Source organism: Pteropus vampyrus, unplaced genomic scaffold (assembly GCF_000151845.1).
Source record: "Pteropus vampyrus isolate Shadow unplaced genomic scaffold, Pvam_2.0 Scaffold107, whole genome shotgun sequence".
NCBI lineage: Eukaryota > Metazoa > Chordata > Mammalia > Chiroptera > Pteropodidae > Pteropus > Pteropus vampyrus.
In genome coordinates this window covers 1,261,914-1,276,556 of record NW_011888888.1, presented here as the reverse complement: position 1 = coordinate 1,276,556, position 14,643 = coordinate 1,261,914, and the positions used below count along the sequence as shown (strand labels likewise).

At 36.9% G+C, this 14,643-nt stretch overlaps 1 protein-coding gene and 1 pseudogene across 1 annotated transcript in view; both read right to left on the bottom strand.

Moving 5' to 3' along the window:
* FBXL13 (F-box and leucine rich repeat protein 13) overlaps positions 1 to 14,643 on the bottom strand; it is a 283,144-nt gene that overhangs the window by 126,618 nt on the left and 141,883 nt on the right. The gene's annotated exons all lie outside the window — the stretch shown is intronic.
* On the bottom strand, positions 4,230 to 4,345 carry LOC111743152 (annotated as a pseudogene).

Sequence of the window (14,643 nt, the reverse complement as noted above, 5' to 3'; positions counted from 1 at the left end):
TAGCTCATAAATAGTGGAGCCAGGATACAAATCCAGGCAGTTTGTTTCCAGAGTGTGTACTCTTAGTTATAAAACTAGACTGCCTCTTAAGAAAATCAGCTTTCATTACTGTACTTAGAAAGGAAGCAAAAGACCTTGTGCCACTGGACTCCAGAGAGACCACCTGCCTTGATCTTTCACTTTTTGATCCAAATACTACAGTATTAGTCATGGTTCTCCAGAAACAGAACCAATAAGATGATAGATAGATAGATAAATGGTAGGTAGGTAGGTAGGTAGGTAGGTAGATAGATAGATAGATAGATAGATAGATAGATAGATAGATAGATAGATAGACAGACAGACAGATGATAGATGATGATAGATGATAAGGATGAGAACGATGATAGATGATAGATAGATTGATTGATAGATGATAGATAGATAGATTGATAGATGATCGATAGATAGATAGATAGATAGATAGATAGATAGATAGATAGATAGATAGATAGATAGATAGCTAATTGGCTCATACAATTATAGAGGATAGAAAACCCCAAGATTTGCATCTGGTAAGCTGGATACCCAGGAGAGTTGACAGTATTGTTCCAGTCTGAGTCTGAGTGTGAAGGCAAGAGAAAACTGATGTCCTATCTTGAAGACAGTCAAGCAGAGAGAATGAATTCTCTCTTACTCAGACTTTTTGTTCTATTCAGGCCTTCAACAGATTGGATAAGGCCCCCACACACTGGGGCGGAGGGCAATCTGCTTTACTCAGTCTACCAATTTAAATGTTAATCTCATCCAGAAACACCCTCACAGACAAACCTCAAATGTTTAACCAAATAACTGGGCACCCTGTGGCCTATTCAAGTTGACCATAAAACTAACCATTGCAACTACTTTGGAGATTTTGGACATTGATGTTTCCTGTGACTCATGGTTGATGATGTTTGCTCTAGCCTACTTTGTCTTGGCTGACCATCAGAGCTTGTGCCTGGCAACATTTCTATCCAGATTAGCATCTTTGAGACCATCCACCTTATCTGGCACTCTGACCCAGACATAACTAAAAAGAAAACCTTGAGATCTTATTGTTGCCTCACAATGTCAAGTTAAAACAGAAATCTTCAAGCCCTCGAAGTTCCAATCCCAAATACTTAATTAAGGAATTTAAGTTTCTTAAAGTTAAACAACTAAATTGGTAGGGGAAACATTCTATTTTTTAATGTATGTGTATGAGTATTATTTAACTTGTGTGACCTAAATTTTATTATTTAACTTATGTAGCTTTGTGAGAAATCATGGTTTTCAGCACTATTAGAGTTCTCACAGAGCAAATGTGATTATACCTTGCTATGAAAAGTCTCAGCTCATAACTGACTCCTTACACATAATGACATACTACAAAATGGCTGGAAGTGAGAACAATAGAAAAGGCAGGGCATTCTAAGGAGCTTGGACTTTTCCTATAGACTGGGGTGGCCTCCAGGAGATGAGGAAACAGAAGTTCAAGTCCCTTGATGAATTTTTCCCAGATTACATATTGATAGAGTAAAAACACAAATGTGCAAACTCGTAATCCAGTACTCCTTCTGATTAACAGTTTTCAATAATAACATCTAGTTCAGCTGTCTCATTCCAGCTTCCAGAGTTTTTCAAACCTAGCTTCTCCAGCCAGAAAGGCATCTAATTTCTCCAATACTCAGTGGACCTCTCTGCTCTTTTTCTGACCTTGTACTTTCCCTTGCCCTTCTTTTCATCTAATCAAGTTTCAACTACTCCTCAAGTTCCAATGACTCTAATGCTATTATGCTACTTTCTTTTTCTTTCCCATACAAGTCTATAACTCTTTATTTTAGCCCATAGTTCTTTTCTATAATCTGTGCATGTCTTATTTCCCCCAAAGAGATGATCTTATGCTTTTTTTTTAGCTTCTTATTGTGTTGGACAACTATTAGGGACTGAATAAATTAAATTTAGGAGTAAGACAAATAAAGTCTGGGAAAGAGTACAGAATTTGGCAACGGATAAGACTGAAAATAATTCTAAGTCAAAGGTAAAGTACAAGCAAAGGCAAAACACTGGCTTGAATGAAGTGGCAAGATCACCCTTGGGATGAATAAGAAAAGTTTAGTAGGTAAGGAGGAAAGGAAAGTTAATGAAAGACCCATAAGGCCAGAATGAGGTATTTTATATTTTATTGTCATGGATCTTGAATAAATTTTTCATAAGCACTCACAGAGAAAAGTCCAGACGAGATTAATAAACATTAAAAATCTGGAGAACAAAGGAGGGGAAAACACTGGGCTTGGAGTCGGCAGAGCTGGGTTTGAGTCGGCTCTGCCTCTTTCATACTTGTAACAAAAGGCAACTCAACCATCCTGATGCTTAGTTTCCTATCTAAAAAATGGGTATGCTAATGCCTATTTTAAGAAAATCTTAAGGAAACAAAATGGGGTAATGTATATAAAATTGGTTAGTAGCACAATGTCTGGCATGAATGTTGGGTACATTTTCCTATTACTGTTCTTCTAGGTACATTGTGCTCCCACAGAAAAGTAAAGATTCAAGAATTAGAGGCAGAGGGCCTTAAGAGATCATTTTAGTGCATCCCTCACATTGCAAACATAAAGAAATGGTATTCAGAGAGTTATGTGATTTGAGAACATGTTTCTTATCCATTTCTCATTACGTATGTTCAGTGCTGGACATCATTTCAAACGCAGAGTGGGTGCTCCATAAGTGCTGAATGAACGAACGAATGGTCTTGAGTCACATAGTCGGTGGCAAAGCCAGGGCTAGAGGCCACTTCTCCTCATTATAACATGTAAATCCAGAGATGGGAACAGTCATTTTTTACAAAACTTCTAAGTTCCTCCTTTTTATCTCAAATCCCAGCCCATTACCCTAGCACTAGTATCTCCAGTAATGGCTTCCTCTAAACAAACAAACAACTCTTTCTCTCTCTGTGTCTTGGAAGTACGTTCACGGTAAGATTTCATGAACAAGGGAAAAAAAATGATAGCAGTAATCAGCCACAGCTGATTGATTCCTTGCAATGCAGCCAAAAACTTGGTGTTATCAACCAATAAGATTGTAGCCAGAAAAGAGGGGTCAGGGAATCTCTGAGAAAGAGCTCTTTAGTTTTGTCCTGGCATAAAATGCTTAGTTCTCAACACAGTTTATTTTAGGATATCCAAAAAGATGCTTGGCTAATATTTTATGACTCAAATATTCCTGCCAGAATATTCTAGACCAACCAACTATTAGTTGTCCTTTCTCTTCACTGAAATAATGGGATGTAAGCCTGAAATTAAAAATTCCTCTCTAAGGGAAAAAGTAAAATATTTTACCATGTTAAAGTACCAGGCCTTGACACAACTGATATCTGTATATTTTCTGTGCAGGATTCTAATAAAACTTGGATCTGGCCTCTATTTAGTTGTGAGGTGATTTTTTGGCTTCAATTTTGACACCATCTGGAGCCCTGCCACTCTGTACTTTGCTGGTTAAGCTTTCATTGGTTAGGAAGTTGGGGAAATTTGCCGCCCCAGTGGTGTTCCAATCTCAAGTCCCAACAGACAGCTACTGCGGCTGATGGGGACAGAGAAGCTTTGGTGATCTCAGGAAAATTCTCTCCAGCTGCCTCTGGGTGGGTCTCAAGCCATCAGCATGACAAGACAGAGCTGTCTGTGAAGGAAATGAGTTATGAGCCACACGAAATGAAGACCAAAGTATTGAGCACCAAGGACTAGCTCAGATCTTTCGTTGCTGCTCAGAGGTGGTAAAAAGGATGGGATTTACCTCAGTGAGGATAATGGCTTACTAAGCTTCCACTTTCTACCCCTTCTTTACAATATAGTCTATGAATTACTTAGCTCAGCAACACAGAAAAGAGATATATAAGGCCAGATCCTCTATGACAGATAGCAATACCCGTCTTAGGTAGATGTTGCCCAAGTTGTGCTCCTGTACTGTTTCCAGCTGTTTCTCTCATTCTAACAGCACTGTAACCAATGAATAATGTGTAATGTAATGACCTTAGTCATATCCATATATCCTTCACAAACTCTTGGTGACCTCAAAGAAATGTGGCTTAGCAAGCTGAATGAATTGTTGGAGAGAAATAAAGATTTCTCCCAAAATACTACTAATCATTCTGTTTTATTGCATTCAAATGTACCACAACCATTTTCTTTTATTATTATTATTATTATTATCATCATCATCATCATCATCATTTATGCCTACAGTACCTGGTCTTCCTAGGTGGTCTCCCATCCAAGTACTAACCAGGCCCGACCCTGCTTAGCTCCTGAAATCAGACATCGGGCTTGTTCAGGGTGGCATGGCCATAGACCATGGACTGTGGCTCCACTGGGGCATGAACCCAGGACTTTCTGCTTGCAAAGCAGATGTGCTAACTGCTACACTATGGAACCACAACCACCACAACCATTTTCAATAGAAATACTTATCAGGGTCTGTGCTAAGAGGGCATGGTAGGTTTTTAAATATGGTGTCCTCTGTAGTGACAGGAAGAGAGGCCTGGTTATTATCTTTCTTGATGTCCTGCCAATCTCTCTCTTTGGATGATCTTGTACTTTCAGGTCTATATGTCTTCATGGTCAGCCTCTCCTCTATGTTCATGAAAGCACTTCTCCCAGGTAGCCCTCATTGATCACTTTAGGAAGAGCTTTTCTTCCTCTTACATATCACAGCACCAAAGACTATAGCCCTCACTTTGCGTTTTGTATCTTCTGCCTTCTATAATAATTGCCAGTGCATATGTCTAACTAATATCCCTGTTGAGAAGCACTAACAGCATCTTATCCACTGTGCTATTTAAAGTACAACATAGAGCTTGGCATAGAGTATGAGGCAACACAGGTTTGTTAATAGACCAAGAACTTGTTGAAAAAATTATCTGTAGAATGTAAATTGAAATTAGTAGCTCCAAAAGGGGAGCCAATATAATCAATTGTTAAAGATTGCCACTTTTATCTAAAAACATTTGGATAGCCAAACACGAAAAAAAAAATTTTCATTTTCCAATGTGAGTGAGGAACTAGAATACAAAATTAATGAAGCTTACAGATTCCAGGAAGGCAAGCATGCATGCCAACTCTGTGTGCACTTATTGCACAATGACTCAGAGCTGTGATCTGCAGACGTAAGCTGACCCTTCCCAAATTTAACTTTCTTGTCTGGAATACACTATCTTGTTCTTTTCCTCACCCAATGGCCAAATTACTCATAGCTTCCTCTGTAGCATAATGGAGCTTTATCTCCTCTAGCCAGGGCTAGAGGCCACTTCTCCTCGTTATAACACGTAAATACTTTCTTCTTACAACACAAGATCCACAGAGTTACTTGATTTGTCTAGAATTATTGAGCTAGATGGTGGCTTTATAGCTACAATTCTAACCATAGGCTTTATCCAGGTCCAAAAACCTAAGTAGAATTTCATGAACAGTTCATGAAATTCTGTGTGTAAGTCACTTCCTAAGATAGAGAACAAAGAAGAAACTAAAATAAGTATGGTTTTTTCAGAAAACATTAAATTTTCTTTCAAATCGTTTTTCAGGAGTGGGAAACATGATCTTAGTCCCCTGAGATTCATCATTTTGTCATCTTATTCTCAAGATCTAAAAATTGTTGCCAGATGTTTCATATTTTTACTGCTTAACACAATAAACATCCTTATACATTTTGCCTACAAAGAGATTACATTAAACTATGGATACCAAACAATACATATTTGTAATATTTATTATTTTATTTTCAATATAGCTAGCATAAAGTTATATTCAAACTAATAATTATAAAAACTATTTAAATTTATATGAGTCTTATCTGCAAGCAACATAAAAAGATTTTCATGAATTCTTTTATTTTTTTTCCAACACAGGTTGAACTATGATTCAGAAAGGACACAAAGCATTCCTTTAACTATCAAGAAAACTGAGGCACAAAAACTGACCCAGAGAAGTAGAAGTTTCACTGTGATTTTTCTGACTCATGATTGTGTTTCCACCATAAGCCCTCCTTACTGATGACACTTAAGAGCAGATATATTTTTTCAACTGGAAAACACAACAGTAATTTTGCTTTTTACCATATGCAGTATATAGAACTTTACGGTTTTACAAATGATAATCTAATGGTTAAGAGCCTGGTCTTTAGAATTGGATAGATCTTGGTCCAAGCATTTTCTGTATGACCTTAGGCAAGTTACTTACTCTGTCTTAGCATCGTTTTCAGTGGTATGTGGAGCCAGCTTATTCCAGCTTGCAAGAGCAAATCGTAAATTTTTAGGAACTCTGCAAGCCAGTTGTTAAATTATGACAGTTTAAAAATTACATCACATAAACTTAAAATTAAATAAATTATATTAAAAGAAGTGAGTACTCAAACTCATTACTTCCTAATTATTTTAGGAATGTTATGTTATGTTTAGGAAGTAATGTTACCATTATCTATGCCCTTGAAGATATTTATGTTTATTGTATCTGTATGGCGAAAATATTACATAATGGTGTACTACTGCACATATTTTCTTAACTCCCTGTTCAGTGGTCTCTTGTTGATAGCCTGAATTAGGCCATGTGGAGTATTTACACAATGGAAATCAGCAACCACTGCAAATTAGGGCTGTCCCTTCTCCCAACCAGTTGTTACATGTTTACCAGCACATCATTGTTCATTTTCCACATCTCTAAAATAAGAATAAAGATACCCACTTCATATAGATATTTGTAAAGATTAAATGAGATAACAAATGTAAAGCACTTATCTCAATGCCCAGTACATAGTCAATGCCCAACAAATGGCGCAATTGCCATCCATTAAAATATACAATAAAGGAAAATGGAATCAAACTACTATAAGTAAATTATAATTTTGAATTTAACTGTTACCAATTCATTTTGGAACATAATTGACTTATTTACAACTGGTTTAGCTGGTCATACATTCTTATTGTTCTAATTACCCATTATTGATAAACTGCCAAACCTCCACTCCCAGTTCCATCCAAGGACCAGACCTCCACTTTCAAGTAGTTCTTGTCATTGACACAAGATGTATCACAGAAACACAAATTCAGGCTTTCTAAAATAAAATTCATTATCCTTTTGCCCCAATCTTGCTCCTTTTTCATTATCTTGGTTAGTCATCACATAGAAGCACAAAATTCTAAAGCTAAAAAAGATTTCAGAGATCAGCGACCTTGCCTTTCTACAGATGAGGCAGAAAAACCAAGTAAGTGTCCAGGGTTGCACAAGTCGTTAGTAGCATGGCAAGGACTAGATCCCAGGACTCCTAATTTTGCTTTGGATCTCCTTTCACAATGCCTTCTGCTGTCTGAGAGAGAGGAGTGAGGGGAGAAATCTCTTTTCACTCTTGCTTTGCTTATGTAATTTCATTCCATTTGGCTAGTACATTCATCCCTGGATTTGTTTCTGTGGCTTTCTCCCACCTCTACCACAAACTCCAGGGGTGAATGAGTAAGACCTTCCATGCTCTTTGCCTCTCTGGAAGGGGGAGTCGGAATTTATATAGCCAAGAGAGAACTAAAATGACCTTGGAGTCTTCCAGTTTGCAGTTTGCACAGCCTACCTTTAAGATTCATGGGTCCCAGAAAGATTTACAGTACAAGAACTACTGATAAACCATTATTACTACATTGAGTATTCCACTCATTTGAACATTGCTGGGATGCTGTCTCTTTTCATTTTTCTTGACTTGTATGTAGCGACTAAAAAATAATTGATGAAAAAATACTTTCACTTTAGTATTTCATAGTTTTCTAGGTTCTTTTCTCCCCATACTTCTAAAGAAATGTCAGACTCAACCTTTACCAAGAAAAGATCATCAAACCTTGCTCTAGTTGCCAAATTCTCACCTATCTACAGGCCCCCTGAGTTTTCACCTAAAGCAGCTGACTAGCCAGGCCCTGAAATTGATTGCATTTTCATTTACTCATTTATTCATTCATTCATCACACATTGATCAGTCTATGTGCCAGGTACTGTATTATGTGCTAAGAATATAGATATACAGATAAATAAGGCATCGCCCTGGCCTTCAAGGAACTCACAATGGGGAAGAGAGCAGACAAATAAGTAGAACACTAAATACAAAGAGAATGCTTAGTGAAAGCACAATGATAGAAGTATACACTGGAGGAATCATAACCCAGTTGGGTTGGGGGAAAGGAGAAGTAAGTGAGAGCTTCCCAGAGAAGGTTGTGATTGAGCAGAGCTTCAAAAGATATATGAAAGTTAACCTGGTGAATGGGAGAAAAGGATAGTATGAAGGTGCCTAGGCAGAAAGAAAAAGGTGAGCCTAGTGAAACAGCTGAGACTAGAAATGCAGAACAAAGGAGGCATGGAGAAAGAAACTGTTATTGCAAGCTTTCTTACTCTCTGGTTTAACGATATTAAATCTGAATATATAAATCTCAATCTTGGTCCAAACTCTTTATTCTTCATCTGGCTCCTTTTGTCCTCCATGTTCAGATTTGTTGGTTTCTGGGCACTTGGCCTTCAGCCTAAGATGGGCTACACTCCAGCCTTCCTTTCCAGCATAGCTGTGGTCGTTCCATGCCTGGCTTCCTACAGTCTGTAACCCACAGTTGGAGATATATGAATCTGTAGAAAAAGTGGCTACCCAAAGATAATATCAACAGGAGAATTTTTGAAGTTACAAACAGAGCAGAGGGTAAAGAGAAAGTATAACCAGAAATCACTGCCCTCCTAATTGGCACTTTTCTATGTACAAATAAGATACCATTGTCCTCTCCATTAAAACTCTTAAATGCTACCCAAATTTTCTATCTTGACAATGGTACCCATATTTTCTATCTTGAAAGAAATAAGAACACATTTTAGAGAGTTCTGAAATGAACTAGTGTGGATCTCTTTGGTGCATTTAGTTAATGCCTTTTTATCCATTTATTCATTCATTATGGGGATATGTAAGGAGAACTTAAAGGAAGTGAGGAAATTAGCCATATAGATAACTGCAGAAAGAGTATTCTAGGCAAGGAATGCAGCCAATGCAAAAACCCCTAAGTCAAGACCTTGCGTGTTGAAAGAACAGCAAGGAAACCAGTGTGGCTGGAACAGAGTTGTCAAGAGGGAGAGTAGTAGGAAGTGATGTCAGAGAGGCAATTGGGAGAAGAGGAAAATTACATGGGGTCCTGAAGGTCTTTCAAAGCTTTTTTTTTTTTTAATTGAGTGAATAGAAAGCCTTGCCAGGTGTTTGAGCAAAGGAAGAACATTGACTTGGATTTAAAAAAGATTACTCTAGATGCTGTGTTGAGAATAGACTCGTAAGAGGTCTACAAAAAGTTAAAGCAGAGACCAATTAGGAGGCTATCACAATAATCTAAGCAAGAGATGATGATGACTTGAGTGGGAAAGTAGCTGTGAAGGTGATGAGGAGTGGTCAGATCCTGGATAGATTCTGAAGTAATAGTGAACTGGACTTCCTAACAGAGTAGATACAGAGTGTGAGAGAAAAAGAAGAGTCAAGGATATTGTATTAGTTTGCTAGGTCTTCTATAACAAAGTACATCAAGTTGGGTGGATTAAACAACAGAAATTTATTGTCTAACAGTCCTGGAGGTTAAAAGTCCAAGACGAAGGCGTCAGCAGTGTTGGTTCCCACTGAGGTTGGTTTATTCACTGTGAGGGAAGTATATGTCCCAGGCTTCTTTCCTTGGCTTCTTTCCAGATGGCTACCTTCATGCTCACGTGGTTCTCTACAGTACACATGTGTCTTGTGTCCAAATTTCCCCTCTATAAGGACATCAGTCATATTGGATTAAGGCCAAATCTAATGATTTCATTTAATTAATTACATCTGCCACGACCTTATTTCCAAATAAGGTCACATTGTGAGGTACTAGGGGTTAGGACTTAAACATGAATTTTGGTGGGATGCAATTTAATTGATAACAGATGAGTCCAGATTTTTGGCCTAAGCAACTATAAACATGAATCTGTCATTAACTAAGATGGGGGAAGGTGGAAGGTGGGTCAAGCAGTTATGGTTTAGAGTAGGGATTTTTTTTTTTTTTTAGATATAAGAGTCTAAAATTTGAGAAAGAAGTCTGGGTTAGAGTTACATATATTATATATCAAGTGTGTGTATATACATATATACACATATATTACTTCTACAAATATATATTACATATATACACTCCTATATACATCTATATACTCCTATAAACATATATATGTATATACATATATAAGCATACTCATATATATATTATACATATATGTAGTATATGTGCGAGCATATATATGTGTGTATATACATATATAATGATTTTATATATATTTATATATATATACATATATATGTATATATTCATTATATAGGTGATATTTAAAGCCATGATCTAAATGAGATCACCAAGGGAGTAGGTGTAAGCTGAGAAGAAAAGTGAACAAAGAACTGAACCATGGGGCCTTCTATGATTAAGGGTTAGAGAACCATAGAATTAGCTTTCTCACAGAAATCACATTCAAAAGAGTTTTCTAAATCACAAAAATGTCATTAGGTTTGACACAACCATTTTAGAAAACTAACAATATCAACAAAAGCCAAACATACACATACTTCATGACTCAGCCATTCAACTCTTATTTGTATACCTAACAGAAATCTGTGCTGTATTCATCAAAGGACATGTATGTGAATGTTCAAAGCACTTGTGCATTTTCTGTATGTATATTATACTTTGACAAAACTTACCCTCAACAAAGTCATTAGGGAATGACTTTGCTCAGTAGGTCCCAACATTCAGTGCCAGCAAAACAGGAAGCAGATTTAAACTGGCTTCTTAGGTGTTAAGTATTGCTTTACAGTCAGTCACAAGCATGCTCAAATCAACAAATTCAGGTACATGGTAGAATTCGAGAGTGTGAAAAGCCTTCACAACTTTCTCTCTTGGATTTTAGGCTTTTTCTTGAGTAAGGCTCTCTTTCAAGTCCAATCAAAAGTATTCTCTGTCAACTAAGAGTTATATAGGAATCACGGCCTCTCACCAGTTGTCAGTTTCTTTCAGTTGCAATGATGGAAACTCAATACAAACTTGCTTAGGTAGAAAGGGAAGTAATGGTCTTTTTAACTAAAAGGCCAGCTAAATAATATATCACCTTTCCTTCTCAAACACATCATCTCTCCCTCTCAAAAGTTAGCCTCTTTGTGATAGTTTCATTCTCTTCATTTTTTCCTACTGCAGACAAATTTCTTCCATATTCCTGGTCCAGAGAACCACAAATCATCCTGGACATACACACTCCAGACCCTGCAACCTCAGAGAAAACAGAATTTATTTTCCCCAATGTTGACTACTTAGAAAAATTCTGAATTGTTCTGTTAACATCATACTCTTCCTGGAAAAAATCACAGCCACACATATGGAATTTAGGATTTTCTAGGCCTGAACCAAATTACCAGTGGCCACAGGAAAATACTAATACCAATGATCTAATAATGATAGCTGATGGTGACTAAGCATTTACTATATGCAGCCAGTGTTCTAAGCTTCTTATGTGTATCAAATTTCATTCACACAACACATCTATGAGGTAAGTACTAGTATTTTTTCCATTTCATAGGTAAGGATACTGAGGTGACAGGAAATTTAGGTAACTTGCCCCAATACCATAAGTAGTCAATGGCAAACTCAGGATTAAAATGCAAGTCCCCAGTACCCATGCTCTCAATACGATGGTGTATTGCTCTCAAGGTGCCATGAGTGACAACTTCATAAAACCATAGGGAAAGGAGAGGAGTAGTTTCCTGAAAAAAGTATAAGGTGCAAAGGAAAACTAACATCATCTCATACAATAGTTCATTAATTCCACTTATTTAACTAACCATTAATCCAAATATTCAATAAATAGATGATAAATGTCTACCATGAGTTAGGTCACGCAGCATTTCTTAGAGCAGAAAACAAGATGGACCTATTCACTGTCATCGAATGTCTCCTAGACCATAGGTAACAAAGAAGCATAGTAAAGGGTACTTTCTTTGCATGATAAAATCATTATGTCTCCAAAAAGTCTTCCCAAATTGTGTTTAGATATGATTTTTTAAAAAATTATTCTATAGCATAAGCTTGGATTTTATAACTTTGAGTAAATGGTAAATATAAAATCAAATGAATTAAATTTTTTAAAGTAATTTAACCAGAATTTTTTCTTTAGTGAATGTAGACTTTTTTCCTTTTGAAAATAGTATAAAGAAAATGTTTCAGTCAAGCTCTAAAAGAAAATTGTTAATTAATTTCAAAAATATTTTAACAATGCAGCCCATTGGAATGAGATATAAAGATATCAAATATTATTTTACATTTATGGTAAGGGTAAATTGACAATCTTTGTAGATTATGAATGGCCTTTAAAATAACTATATTCTCTGACCGTTTTACTTATAAAAATTTATACTCCAAAACTGCAGAGATATATACAAAGATATGGCTATAGGAATTTTCCTCCCAGGTCATTGATGATAGCAAAAAATGGTAGACCAATAATGAATAGTTAAATACATATTGGTATTTTGATACAGTAGAATACTATATAGCTATTAAAATTAAGTTAGGGGAAAATATTTAATGAAATAGATGTTTACTTTATAGAATATTAAATGAAAGATATATGGATTATATAATCAATTTTTGTTTAAAAGAATATAGGATTCTGGAAAACATGGAGGAGTGAGAAGCATCCTCAGAACTCTCCCCTTGAAACAACAATAAGTTGAACATCTAAAATTCAACAAAAAACATCCAAACTGTACACCATCACTTCTGAGTGTGGGATCTGCATATAAGAGCTACCACAGGTGAGAACCCTGGGTGTCAGGCGGTGGACTGGGAGAAATAAAGAAGCTGCCTCTTGCAGCTGCTAGAGCTCCCTGCAGGAGGAAGGGGAGGGGAAAAGGTGCGGTGACTTCCCTGAACAGCCCTGCCTGGAACTGCCACGATTTCCATGAAGCTGGTGGCAGGGCATAGTCATCAGGGCAGAAGGCAGAGAAAAGGGAAGGGACCACAGAGAAACAACTGTTGATTTTTACCAGCCCCTGTTGCAAAACAGAGGCTGAACTGCAGCCCCCAAATCTCAACCTAGAGGGCCCCTCCTCCCATACCCTCCAAGACCGATCACTATGGAGGCCCAGAAGAATCTGAGCAAACGCTACTGAAAGTGTCACTAACACTGGCAGGAACTGAGACTGACGGTAGCAAGCTTGATTAAATATCTATGAGGAAAAAAAGACATTATTAACACTTTATATAAAGCAGGGATCCAAGAGGTGTATATGCCATCTACTTTGCAACAGGCTAGGGACCATTATATAATAAATCTTTCCGGAAAAGAAAAGCAGAACACACTTACATTAATGCCCAGGTGGAGAAATAGTCCATTAAACACCGTGAACAACCAAGGTGACAAGGCATCTCAAAAAGACAGAGAAAAATCTCCAGAAAATAAGCTTACAGTTATAGAAATATGTGACTTAAGTGACAGAGAATTCAGGATGGTAGTTCTGAAAAAACTGAGTGAGTTTGGAAACGAGTTATCAACAATTTCAGGAATTGAAAAAACAACTAGATGAGCAGAGCAAGGAGATTGAAACCTTCAAAAAGAACCAAATAGAACTTCTGGAGATAAAGAACACACTGAAAGAGTTGAAAATGAAATAGCAAGCTTGGAAAATAGAGTCGACCAAATGGAGGAAAGGATCAGTGATATCAAAGATAGAAACCTAAAAATAAATCAGAAGGAAGGAGAAACCAAAGAATGAAAAATAATGAAAGAGAAATACAAGAACTAGCTGATACCATCAGGAGAGGAAACATAAGTATAATGGGCATTATGGAAGGCGAGGAAAAAGAGCAGGGACTAGAAAGCGTTTTCAGACAAATAGTGGACGAGAATTTCCCAAATCTAAGGAATGAGCTGGTGCTTGGAATTAAAGAAGTCAATAGAACACCCAATTGTCTCACCCCAAAAAGGCCGTCACTGAGACACATTGTATTAAAGTTGTCAAAAATTAATGACAAAAATAGAATTCTCAAAGCAGCCAGGGAAAAGAAGACAGTAACTGATAAAGGTAAAACCATTAGATTATCATCGGACTTCTCGGTGTAGACCTTACAAGCCAGAAAAGAATAGAATCATATATTCAAAGTGAAAGGAACTACCGGCCTAGAATAATGTATCCAGCTAAGCTCTCCTTTAGATATGAAGGAGAAACTAAGACCTTTTCAGACATACAAAAATTAAGGGAATTCTCCACTATGAGGCCTGCACTACAGGAAATTCTGAAAGGTGTCAGCTCACCTAAAACAAAATAACAACAACAAAAAAATATATAATTCAGAGTAAAGTGACTATCAGACAAATAGAAGCAGAGGAGTGCAACCCTTACTAAGAACAGGGCATCATAAGCTTAAATAATAAGAAGAGAATTGCTATAGCAAGATGAATGTTCAGCATACAAATTGAGATAACAATGACTGAAAAGGGGAGGATTCGAAGATCCAAATTTGCAAAGGGGAATGGACACAAGGCACACACAGAAGAAAATGCATGACTGTGTATATATATATGTGTGTGTGTGTGT